This window comes from Plecotus auritus, assembly GCF_963455305.1.
Source record: "Plecotus auritus genome assembly, chromosome: 12".
Lineage (NCBI taxonomy): Eukaryota > Metazoa > Chordata > Mammalia > Chiroptera > Vespertilionidae > Plecotus > Plecotus auritus.
In genome coordinates, this window is record NC_137778.1 from 43759642 (window position 1) to 43772354 (window position 12713).

The window sequence follows — 12713 nt, forward strand, 5'->3', positions numbered from 1 at the left end:
TCGAATGGGCACCTTTTCAGTGCAAGGACGACACTCCACCAACCGAGCCGCTCAGGCCGGGACTGGCTCTGCTGGTTATTTGTGTGAGTGTGGCCACCCCTTATCTGGCTGTCACTTCTCCCTCTCTCCTGGGGGTTTAGTTTTAACTGTTTCCTGCAGTAGCTGAACACCGGAGGGTGACGTTTTGGGAGAGACCTGGAGGTGCAGGGGGCTGGGGGAGGCTCTGCAGAGAGTAGTGGGTAATAAAACATGGGCGAGGCGGGGCGCCATCTGCATAAATCAGGCCTGGGGTTGACATGTAATTTTGCGTGGTTCCCCTGAGAAGTGGCCCTCGGGGCTTCATTATTGATGAAGAGATTTTTCTTCAGAGTGGCCCAGTGAGCAGTGCCTCCAGGGGACACTCATAAGCACTCATAATATCAATTTCCAAGCACCTGGGAGGTAGGGACACAGGCTGTCACTTTAATTACTATGATCGAGGCAGAGGACAGACGCAACCAAAGCTGAAATTCTCAAAGAAATAACATTATTAGAAGCTAGTGCCCAAAGTTTGTTATCTAAATGGGAGTTCCCAACGAGCATGGTGTTCCTTTTCTTGGTGCAAAATGCGTTGATCTCCAACTCCCTCCCCTGCCCAGATAAAAAAAAAAATTATTCATGAGCAAATACAGTGTGTGCAGGTATGCTTAGAAGTCTAGAAAAACTTTATTTGAAGCTAATATGCTTGCTTAAAGAAACCAAAGCTTAGTCCATTTTGTACCAAAACATAATGAGTTGGTTTTTTTTGTTTGTTTGTTTTTAATAATTGTGTAGGTATTTCTTTTCAGGAAAGGGCAATTCCATATCCCTCCTAAATGTTATTGAGAATGCCGATAAATAATCCTCACTAAAGCACGGGTCCCCATCTAGTCCCCAAACCAGTCAGAACCACCAGGAGACTCAATCCGCTGCAGTGGAACGCAGAGTCGGGGTGAGCGCTGGGTGAACCTGGCCCCCCAGTATATAGATGGGGATACCCCTGGGCAGACAAGCCCATGCCAACTACTCCTTCACTCCAGGCTCCGATAATTCAGGGGCAGTGGAAGGATGCAGGTGTCTTCTTCCAGGGAAGGCGGGGGAGGGCTGTCCTGGCTGAGATGGGTCAGGTGTAAGTCCAGGGCCGGACGGTTAGAGATAAGGGGAGGCGGGGGATGTGGCTCTGCACATTGGCAGTGTGTCTGCCCCTGCTGCCTGACTTAAAACCACGGCTCCAGGTGTGGCTCAGTTGCTTGAGCAGCATCGCATGCACCCAGAGGTCGCTGGTTCAGTTCCAGGTCTGGGCACATGTGGGCTCAGTCCCAGGAGGGGGGCGAGCAGGAGGCAGCTGATCAATGGTTCTCTCTCACTGATATTTCTCTCTCTCCCTTCCTCACACTCTCTCCGAAACCAATAAAAACCTATTTAAACATAAATAAACACATACATAAAAACACGGTCCAGCCCTAACCGGTTTGGCACAGTGGATAGAGCATTGGCCTGTGGACTGAAAGGTCCCAGGTTCGATTCTGGTCAAGGGCATGTACCTTGGTTGCGGGCACATCCCCAGTAGGAGGTGTGCAGGAGGCGGCTGATCGATGCTTCTCTCTCATCGATGTTTCTATCCCTTCCCCTTCCTCTCTGTAAAAAATCAATATAATATATTAAAAAACAAACAACACACACACACAAAAACACAGTCCAGCCTTACAGAGCTGTCTCTCTTCAGGAACGAGGAGGCCAAGGGCATAGAAGGGTGGGAACGGTGTGATCAAAGTCAGCAGTGAACGAGATTAAAACCGAAGATGAGCCCCGTTTATGTGGCTGTTTATTCAGACATCAAAATACATGGCAGGAAAATGAGAACTCCCAGCAGGATAGGAGTGGGCGGTCTTCAGACGTGACCTCCTTTCCCACTGTGGGCCTTCAGTTTCCTCCGTAAGGTGTTTCCTCGTCACATCTCCCAGGAGTCCTCCTGAGCGGCTCCGGAGCCTGGGCCAGGCGGTGGCCGTGGACAGAGGTGGCGACGGACCGCCAGTCCTTTCTCATCATGGCGTCACTGAGCAGGCCTGCCCTTTGCCGGGCTCCTTTGACCTCTAACGGGACCGATGCCATACTTGCTGGAGAAAGCAGGAAGAAGAAAAGGCAGCGTGGACTGCGAGACCTGCCCTGGTCGGGGGGTCTCTGCCTTCCCGATTTGTTCCCTTTAATTCCTCCCATTTGGACGTGAGCTATAAAACGCTGCTTCGCTGGGCTCCTTGACGCAGGGCATTTTTCCTTGGCATCCAACGTGCATTCGGGGCTGTGATGGGCTAGGCCAGTGGTCGGCAAACTCATGAGTCCACAGAGCCAAATATCAACAGGACAACAATTAAAATTTCTTTGGAGAGCCACATTTTTTAAGCTTAAACTTCTTCTAACGCCACTTCTTCAACATAGACTCGCCCAGGCCGTGGTATTTTGTGGAAGAGCCACCCTCAAGGGGCCAAAGAGCCGCAGGTGGCTCGCGAGCTGCGGTTTGCCGACCACTGGGCTAGGAGAGCAAGAATGAGCCACGGTCAAGGTAACAGTTCACACCGGACGATGAACACAGATGCCACCACAGGGTGTGGTCTGCAATGGACTTCTGTTCGCCTCGGCCTTCCCCCGATGCCTCTTCCGTCCCGGGCCGTCTGGAATGCATTAGGCCACAGCGGCAAAGGCTTAGCGGCATATATTCCACAATTCTAATTTGTACTGCAATGTTCCAAAGATACCCATTTGTCTAGCTCTCAGTTAATCTGGAAATGAAATGCATCGGGAACCTATGTGAATATTTGGTTTTGTAACTTAAAAAAAAAAAATCTGTACCTCCATGAACACCTATGGCTTATCAGGGGTGGGGAACCTTTTTCTCTGCCAAGGGCCATTTGGGTCGATATAACATCATCTGTGCGTGTGGGCCATACAAAATTATCAACTTAAAAATTAGCCCGCTCTGTTTGGTCAGGCATTTACTGAACACCCTGCAGGCTTTGGCGGGGCTGGACCAAGGGATTTCTCGGGCCTTATTCGGCCCGCGGGCTGGACGTTCCCAACCCTGGTTTAGGTGGATATAACCTTTGGGCTTGTTGACGCGCCCTTTGCGTCAGCTTTTCTGGGAAGATTGAGTTTCGCTGACTGGTTATGCAAGCTTTCGTGCCGTTACTCAAGCTCACCCGTGCCTTGGGTCACCCTGGAAACCAGCTGATGGACGTGGGACTTGGAGTTCCTTCCATCCTTGTTAAGGGATCGCCACTGAAATGCATGATCACCTGGCTGCCCGGGGAATCCTGGGAGATAATCTCTGAATCTATCTCTGAACCGTCCCATGGTTTAACAATGGCATGTTAAAATGTTGTTGCCATTTTCTTAGTGTAATGGATGCTCAAGATAACAGTGAATTCATTAAGAGGGGCTTTTCAGGAAAAGCGATGGCTCTTCCCGGGAGGAGCTGCGGAATGACTCGTTGGGAGTTGGGGGGAGACCGGGGAGGGAGTCCCCGATGCTTAGTGGTTGCTGGTTACTGCTGGGTGGTGAGGTGAGAGCGTCCTCCCTGCAGAGGTTAAGCCCTAAGAAGGTGGAGGTGGGAAGAGGGCTTAGCCCAGCCGTGGGCAAACTACGGCCCGCGGGCCAGATCCGGCTGTTCTATCCGGTTCTCTTGCTCTCCCCTCCGCTCCTTTACTTTGAATTTATATGAGTTCACACAAACACTCCATCCATGCTTTTGTTCCGGCCCTCCGGTCCAGTTTAAGAACCCATTGTGGCCCTCGAGTCAAAAAGTTTGCCCACCCCTGGCTTAGCCACTGGCTCTCCCCTGCCGTTGGAGCTGGGTCCCCGACACCGTTGTCGAGTCTCCATCTGTCTCCATCTTTTTCCAATTTGTACTAGCAGGACTCCAAATCTTATTTATCCAGCATCATATTTTTGGTCATTTTTCTTTTTTTCTATGGCCGTTTGCCTTCAGTTTTGGAAAAGTACAGTTTTGTTTTGTTTTTAAAGGCTATCTGTTTGGATCTCTGGGTTCCTCCTGTGTAGTTTGAAAATAAAAGACAAGGAATTTTATTTTAGAAAATAAAAGACATCGAATTTTAAGATAACGCCTACAAATGTTTTAAGGACAGGTTTACGGAAGATAGCATTATTCCTAAACTTGTTGCTGTGTTCAGGCTAGGATTAATTCAACAGGCAAGGACATTGCCCCGGCCTCGCCGGGTTAGGCGTTGCTTTGCAAGACTGCTGTGCTCTGCCTGTTTCACAAGGCTGGCTTTAGCTGGAGCTCGGCTTTGGAACTGACACGTGCATTGTGAGAGACATGTACACGTATATGCATTTAAAATTGATCAAGTGCTTCATGTAAGATGTCATAGTGGGTAACTCACAATACTTGAGCTATTTATTGTCCTGCATTTATAGGAGGATTGAATTTCATTTTAATTAACACCCTTTTTTACTTTTTCCAATAAAATATGTTTGATATAACAGACTTTAAGGCAAAAGAAATCTGAGCCCGGCCTGGTGGCTCCGTTGGTTGAGAGTCGTCCCAAACACCAAAAAGGTTGCGGGTTTGATCCCTGGTCAGGGCAAGTAGGAGATCGAGTAGGATGTCTGTCTCTCTCTCTCTCTCTCTCTCTCTCTCTCTCTCTCTCTCTCTCTTTCTCTCTCTCTCTCTCTTTCTCTCCCTCTCTCCCCCTCTCCTCCCAACCCTCCTTCCTCTTTCTAAAATCAATAAAAAACATCCCCCATTGAGGATTAAAAAAGAAAAGAAATCTGAGCTATATTGTTGAACACATTGTGTCTAGCCCTTTAGGTTCTGCCCATCCTTCATAGGAAGCACAGGACATGTGGCCACCTCCCGGCCATTGCCTCTCTCAATCGGAGCGAGGGTGTGACTAGCAGGAACGTGGCCCACAGTCAAGCCTCCTAGGTAACTACGCAGCACCCTTGTTAATCCCCATCAGTCTTCCATTAAGTCAGACTCTCCTCCCTGACAGCACAATAACCTTAATTATAACTAATATCTGTCATCCTTGAGAAAGATGTTGGTGCCTCCGAATACATTCAAGTGCCAGGACGGCTGATGGACAGTATGGGGACCCGTCCAGCGCCAGGAAGTGCCTTTTATCCAGCACCTGGAAGTTATTACAGTTGCTTCTCCCCAAACGGAGCATAATAGCGGATTGCTTCCTCGGGCTGTGCCCTATTTCAGACAAGTCTTCAGAGGGAAATGGCTCTGGTTAGCATGCGCCTTTTACAAAATAGTCTACGAATAAAATAATAAAAGAAATCTCCCTAGACACTGAATGCTACTAATTTGGGGAAATTATTACTCATTACATAGCGATGCCACTGCTTGAAATTTATTTTCCGTGTGACTCTGCAGTGACAGCTGAAGTGTGAGGAGCTTTGTGTGGAAGGTGACGGCGATAATTTCCTCATCCCGAGATGCGGAGTATCTCCATGGCAATGAAACACGCATAATGCTTCAAGGATTCTTTTAAATGTAGGGATCATGCCATCTTTCTGGGGGAAATAAAAGAAATCTAGCTTTATCCAACACATCTCCGAGACCCTGAACTTCTGACCTGTTATGCCTCTCTCTCATTACTCATCCATTTCCTGATTTCTGCTTTTATATATGGCTTCTAATCAGAATTAGGGTCAGAGGCAAGTTGAAATAACGAATAACTCAAAATATTTGGGACTTATTTATAGTAGTATTTTTTTTATAAAAATATATTTTTTATTGATTTCAGAGAGGAAGGGAGAGAGAGAGAGAATCATCGGTGATGAGAGAGAATCATTGATTGGCTGCCTCCTGCACGCCCCCTACTGGGGAATCAAACCTGCACCCTGGGTATGTGCCCCGACTGGGAATCGAACCGTGCATGAACTCCTGGTTCATAGGTCGATGCTCCACCACTGACCCACACCAGCTGGGCTGGAGGGGTGTTTTTGAATGAATTGGTGATGGAGTGGAGTCAGGAGACTTGGTCCTCACCTTGACGGCCTTTTACTTGTCCTTTCACCTTATGAGGTCTGTCTGTCAATGGACCTCCCTCTGGCTCTGACACTGAGAAGGTACAGTTCAGTTCAGGGCAGGCTTCCTTTGCATCCTGTTCTAGACAAGGTACTGCATATCCCGAGGTGAGTCCTAGCCAGTCATTGTACTCGGGAAGCTCCCCGTGTAGTGGGACAGGCAGGCACATAAGCAGAACATTTTAGACAAGCCTGGGTTTCACTCAAACCCATGATCTAATCATGCATGTGGAATGTTTTTATGAATCGAAAGTGTTAAGTATGTAATTTCTGTTATAATGGAAGTAGTGTTACTTGACATTTCTGAGTTGTGAACTCTATTTTTGGTACCAGAGCATCTGTGGTTTCTTCACAATTAAGGGAAAGAAATCTTAGCTTTTCAGAGAAGATGTCTGGATTTAATTCAAATCCAACAATTGAAAGGCGCTTGAAGCAGCTCTATTTCGCTGTCAAATTTTTTTCCAGCCTATATGTCATTTGTAAGATGCCACCGATGTCCAAGTGCAGTGCCAGGACGAAGGGAACCCTCTCTTTTCCTGAGCTCGTTCCACACCCCAACTTTTATTTGGGTCGTTGCCTCTCCCCTGGTAATCACACATCGTTGACATGAGAGGCACCTTTAGTCGGTGGTACTTCCCAACAAATACTCATTGTCATCGACTCCTAGAGCTTCCTTATCAGCGATGCTAAGCATCGCCTCTTTTTTCTTCATCTCAACCAACAGCTGATAACCAAGGTGTGCCAGGCAGTTTGTGAGAGCCTGTGGCTAAGAGAGAGATGACAAACCTTTAAAGTGTGACTCCAGGTCTTGTCTGCGTTGTCATCGGCCCCAAAGCAAAACTGATTTCATTATTTACATGGGCTGGCCAGCAGCCCTCACTTTGTCACCGGCATTAAAATAAATACGAAGCTAATGCTGCTGCTGCCGGAGGAGGAAGGACAGAGTCGTGACTGACAGTGGAGAGTGTGAAGCCCGTCAAGCTGGTTAGGATCTCTGTCACCTTCTGGACACGTGACTCAGCCTCCTGGTAGGTTTGTTTCCTTCCCTGGAAACCAGCGGTAATACTAAGGGCTTCATGGTATCGTGATGATGAAAACCATTCAGAAAGGTGCCCGGGAGTAGCCCCCCTAGTAAACAGTCATTCAGCGGAGGAACTTCTAGAACAGCCGTGGGCAAACTACGGCCCGCGGGCCGGATCCGGCTGTTCTATCCAGTTCTCTTGCTCTCCCCTCCGCTCCTTTACTTTGAATTTATATTAGTTCACACCAACACTCCATCCATGCTTTTGTTCCGGCCCTCCGGTCCAGTTTAAGAACCCATTGTGGCCCTCGAGTCAAAAAGTTTGCCCACCCCTGTTCTAGATGAATGTGTCTGTGTGTTATTTTCAAATCAGAGGCACTAGGAAATTTTGAGAAAGAGCTGAACTGTTGTCTTGTTTGAAATACACACCAGGCTGAGGACCAACCTTGACATGAACAGAATGGTGTTGGGAATAGTGGGTCGGAGAAGTCGGAGTGTGTTATCTGCGGCTGCCTGGACGGAGGGGTTCCACACTGCAGGTTGAAGGGAGAGGGTTCCAGGCAGGGGATGGCGGTGAGGAGTCTCCAGCATCAGCTTACAAAGGAACGGTGGGCACAGTTTTACTCATACCCTTGTGTCATCTTGTGAAAAGCGCACGTCTGTGCAAAGGGAGCACCGGTCAGCAGCCAGTCAATGCAGATGAAAATGAATCTTTTCTTCCTTCCTTCCTTCCTTTCTTTTTTTCTGTGCTGGCACGACATTTCCATTGATCATTTTTTGAAATGAGTAATTTTTGGTTTAGGATTTTTTGACATCTTGATGGATTTCAAGAAAAATACTAACTTATGCTGATGTGATTTCCCATTTGTCTTTGAAGTGCATAAGCCAAATGCTCTCACGTCGACATTTAGATGCACTCTGGCTCGGAGCACGTTCCCTTGTGGCCTGTCATCAGTGCTCCCCACACCTGGTTGGCCACCAGAATCAGCTCGGGCACCGCGTGCACCAGATCACGAGGCATATTGTTAAAAAAATGAATGAAGGTGGCTGAAACTAGACAGTAATTGATTTCTTGTCGTGTGAAGGAGCCAGCGATTCCTGGTACAGGACATGCAGCCCTTTTCTTGTCCACGGGGTTCTGACTTTCCATTTGGGGTCCCCTCCCATCCTCTCACAGTTCACGTGGGAGTTAGAGCCCCTAAAGGAGGAAAGAAGGGAGCAGAGGAGTGCACCCCTCCCTTTAAGGCGACTCCCCCAAATACCCCCCTAGATACAGCTCCCTGGCTGGAGCTTCATGCAGATAGACGTGAGTGGAGGGACATTTTGGTGACTGTTTCCTGTCAAGGTGCCTTACAGCGTGGAGCTGCGGGCGGGAGGGAGTCACCATAAGCCGGCGCTCCTATCCCTGCCCGCAGTCCGCCGCGGCTGCAGTGACCGGCAATGCGCTTCCATTTTCCTGTGACCCTCGCAGGCCCATTGATGCGCTGGAAGCAGTCACAGACCGCAGGGCTGTTCCTCCGGGTTGCAGGTGGTTGCGATGGGAACTAGGTTAGGCCCAACAGGGAGAGAAGGCACCTGGGTCAAAAACCCAGCGGAACCGGGCACCCGGTCCCGTGTCCTCTCTCCATGGACTGATAGGGGACATGCTCGATTCCCCCGGTGACGCTGCGTGACACTGCGTGACGTGTCGCCAGCTGGGGAGGCTGAGCCAAGCCCTAGCATCCAGGGCTTTCATTGGGCATTGGCCGTGTAGGCATAGAGCGCTGCAGCCTCGACTCAGTTCCTCAGGCTCCAGGCCTGCAGAGAGAGAGAGAGAGAGAGAGAGGGAGAGGGAGAGAGAGAGAGCACGCACGCGCAGATGGTCATCTCCAGTCCCACTGTGCGCTCAGACTCTCTGCTCCAACTGGTCCAGCAGAGCCTGGGCATCGGCGCACACACCCTCCGGCAGGTAGGGCTCCCCCAGCTCAGCTGTCCGGAGAGGCCAGGGGCGCTGTCTGACCACAGGCCTGTGCGGGCCTCCAGGGGTAAGCAGCTCGTACCGCCTGCGCCAGCCTGCGGCCCGCACCCACTTCCACCTGCAGCAAAGGCAGAAGCAAAACCTAGGAGCAGGGGCCGTCAGGCAACCAGAGGGAGTTATCGCCGCGGGGAGGGGGGGCGGGGTAAACTGGTGGGAAACCAGTCTGGGCCCAGCAGTGTTGAGTTACGCCCCAAGAGGAGTAAAAGGCTTGTTTCTCGATGTCTCACTTGAGGTTTCAGGGAAATCATCTGCAGTGAGGTCGTTGCGCCCCGAAGGTGGAATTGCTGGGTCACGTGTGGTAGGGAAGGGCGGCCTCTCGAGCTGGCTTCGTGCTGCATGCTTTCCACGGGATAATATTCCTTTTAAACGGTGATGACCTCTGTCAGTGCTCAGGGCAGTCACTGAGAATACGAGATACTGCTGCGGCGAACACAGCACGGTGAGCAGGTGGAGGGCTGTAGGATCATGTGCCTGAAACCTGTATCATTTCGTTAACTGGTGTCACCCCAATAAATTCAACAGAAAGGAAAAATATTTAAAAAATAGAATCCCCCTAAAAAAAGAATAGAAGATTTCACCATTAAGAGAAGAAAAGTGGCTTACATAGTAGTTAATAGATGAGTTTTACGTTATTTAAAATATACACAAAATCATAGCTTTCTAAGAGAAGGAATAGATTTGATTTCTCTCTCTTTTAGAAACATTTGATTTCAGGTATAGATTTGATTTCTCTCTCTTTTAGAAACGTCCCTAATAGCAAGAGTATTTCAATCACATTTAAGGGTATTTAAAGCGTAAATACCCCTTTCAATTTGCGTTCTCATGGGTGTGTCTCTTACCCCACTGTGGACAAACCATGACCGAACTCCTGTCCTCCTGCCGTGGGCTCTCCAGCTTGTCATTGTTATAAGTGACCAAATACATTCCCTTAAAAATATTCCCTAAAGGATTTCCTTGTTATTTTAAATATTTCCACAGAAGCAATAAAAAAACAAAACAAAACACAAAAACTTATCCGTCAAATCTAACCCTTCCCAGGTTCACCTTCGGGCTGAGCCCGCGTTACTCCCCGAACACGCTTACTAGTGAACGACCTTATTTGTATCCACCCTGTCCACTTCCTCCCCATCTTCCGTGGCGGGACCCTGCCTCGGAGAGGATATGCTGGAGGTGTCTGTGTTGTGTAATGAAATCCAAACTTGGGACCGAGGACATTTGGGGAGTGGAGAGAGCAACCCGTGACGTTGCCGCGGTCACATGGAGCTGGCGCTGCGGAGGGAAGGGGGGCAGCCCGGGCCTCCTCCCAGGCAGGGGGTTAATGATCACATGGCTTCAGATGTTTGTCCCCGGGACAGGTACGCTGTGTCCTCCGCCAGAGAAGGCGCGTGAAGAAGAAGAAAACAGAAATCGGTCTGCTTGGCCAGCATTCAAGACCTCCTCTCGGGTGGAACTTGCTTGCTAAGGAATTTTTCTTAGTAACAATTTTTTTTTTTTTTGGATTATTTTTCCTAGGGAAGTAGAACGCTTTGAGGACAGGAGACTGTGTAAATCATACCTTTGCTTTTGAGGGGTTCACGGACCAGTTTCGTAGGAGAGCATAGACACGCATCACTACGGGATGTGCCATCTGCCGTGTCAGTGAGTGACAGGGGCCCTGGGAGCTGCCCAAGTTCATGGGGACAGTCTGCGTACAGGGAGGGACATCTCTGCTTAGTTCTTAGAGGAAATGGTCCCGAGTTAGGACTTAAAGGAAAGTTAGCAAGTAAGCGGACATAAGGTGGCTGCAGCCTAGACACTGGTAGCGATGTGAGCAGGGGTATGCACGTGGGGTTGTGCACAGACTCCATAAACGAGAAACGGGGGGACACACTTGGGTGCCCCGTGTGTGGTGCGTGTCCCCCAGGTGAGCAGAGTCCTGGCCCCGCGAAGCCGGGCCACAGCTCCCTGAGGCGGGCCTTCGTGTGCTGGAGAGGAGAGGGACGTGGCGAGCGGGATATCTAAGGGGCACGCACGGTTTCATCTGTGTTAACTGTGTGTGCGGTGGAAATGAATCTGACTCCCAGGCATTCTCAGGGCTCCCTTCATTTCCACTTGATGAGCTTTTGATGTTTTAGGCGTCCATCACGTAGGCGCCGGCCTGTCGTTCCGGGGAAGGGAGTGGAATGGGAATCCGCCTGAATGTGTTGGGGCCAGAATTCCACGGGCTCTCTACGGTTGTGTGTCCGTAAGACGAGGTGCACGCCGCTGCGTGTGTGTGGTGGATGTTAAAAGCTGCATTTGGATTTCCTGGTCCCTCCGGGCGGCGTATTAATTGGTGAGGAGGAAACCGCCTTTTCCGGCAGTTCGCCTTTGAAACTGGGCAACAGGGGTGGGCAAACTTTTTGACTCGAGGGCCACCATGGGTTCTTCAACTGGACCGGAGGGCCGGAACAAAAGCATGGATGGAGTGTTTGTGTGAACTAATATACATTCAAAGTAAAGGAGCGGAGGGGAGAGCAAGAGAACCCTCCGCTCTTTCGGCTCCGCGGGCCGGATAGAACAGCCGAACGGGCCGGATCCGGCCCACGGGCCGTAGTTTGCCCACGGCTGGCTTAGGACAAAGACGAGTTCCGGGACCAGTGATTTGGTGTCACCCGGGTTCCAGCTCTCTTTTTCATTCCTATTTACAGCTACCTTTTCACCTGCTGCCTTCACTTTTTTTTCCTTAAATATCCCTGTATGTAGATACTCAGAATTGGCAATGCAGGGGCATGAATGGAGTGTAAACTATATTCCCATCACATACTAAGTGATAACATGTAGTCAGCACATCCTACATGCCCCATTCCAGACAGTTTTCTGTACCATCTCATTTAATCCCCCAAACAACCCTATGAGGTAGGTACTATTACTAATCGCCACGTTATAGTTGAAGTAGAGAGATTGAGAGTTCATATAAACCAGAAAAAAATGGCAGAGCTAAGATCTGAGCCCAAATTCAATTTCCAACACTAGGCAGAGTACTTGGTGAATATTTCATAAGAAGCAAGTTGCAGGACTTCGGATTGTCAGAGACTTCCTCCTTCATCGATTACTGATTGACTGCAATGAGGTAGTCTTTGTGGATAAAGGGGAAATTGGCCTTTGTATAGAGCTCGTACCAGGAAAATAAGAGGAAGCTAAACTGCTTGGAAAGGTAATTCAGCCCAAGGGTATAGAAACCTGAGCCTGGGCCAAGAATGGATATGTGCATTGCAAAACAAAACAAAAACAAAACCAAACACACACAGCGGAGCATGTGGGTCTCTTACCAGGACTGCTTAGCCTGGCTTTCCAAGGTGTGAGACTTGGAGGTTGTGTGGAACGCAGGTGCCGGCGCGGGGTGCACAATTCTTTCCTTTGCTGCCGCCACCCCAGCGGGAGGCTGGCCGCCTCAGTGATGGATGAGCTGGTCCGGGAGGCAGCGGTGCCTCGGTGAACGGCTCCGATTCCTTAAGTTCCCCCCACGCTCTGGCTGACGGTGTACCCGTGGCAAAGGCTGGGGTCATTGCCGAGACCGGGGCCGGGAAGGAAGAGACCGTTCAGGATTCGGTTCCCCATCGATCCACGCCTGTGAGATTGTCG

General features: G+C 49.7%; 1 protein-coding gene across 2 annotated transcripts in view; it reads left to right on the top strand.

Moving 5' to 3' along the window:
• The window catches only part of DPYD (dihydropyrimidine dehydrogenase), a 387253-nt gene that overhangs the window by 5581 nt on the left and 368959 nt on the right, over positions 1-12713 (top strand). The window lies entirely within an intron of this gene.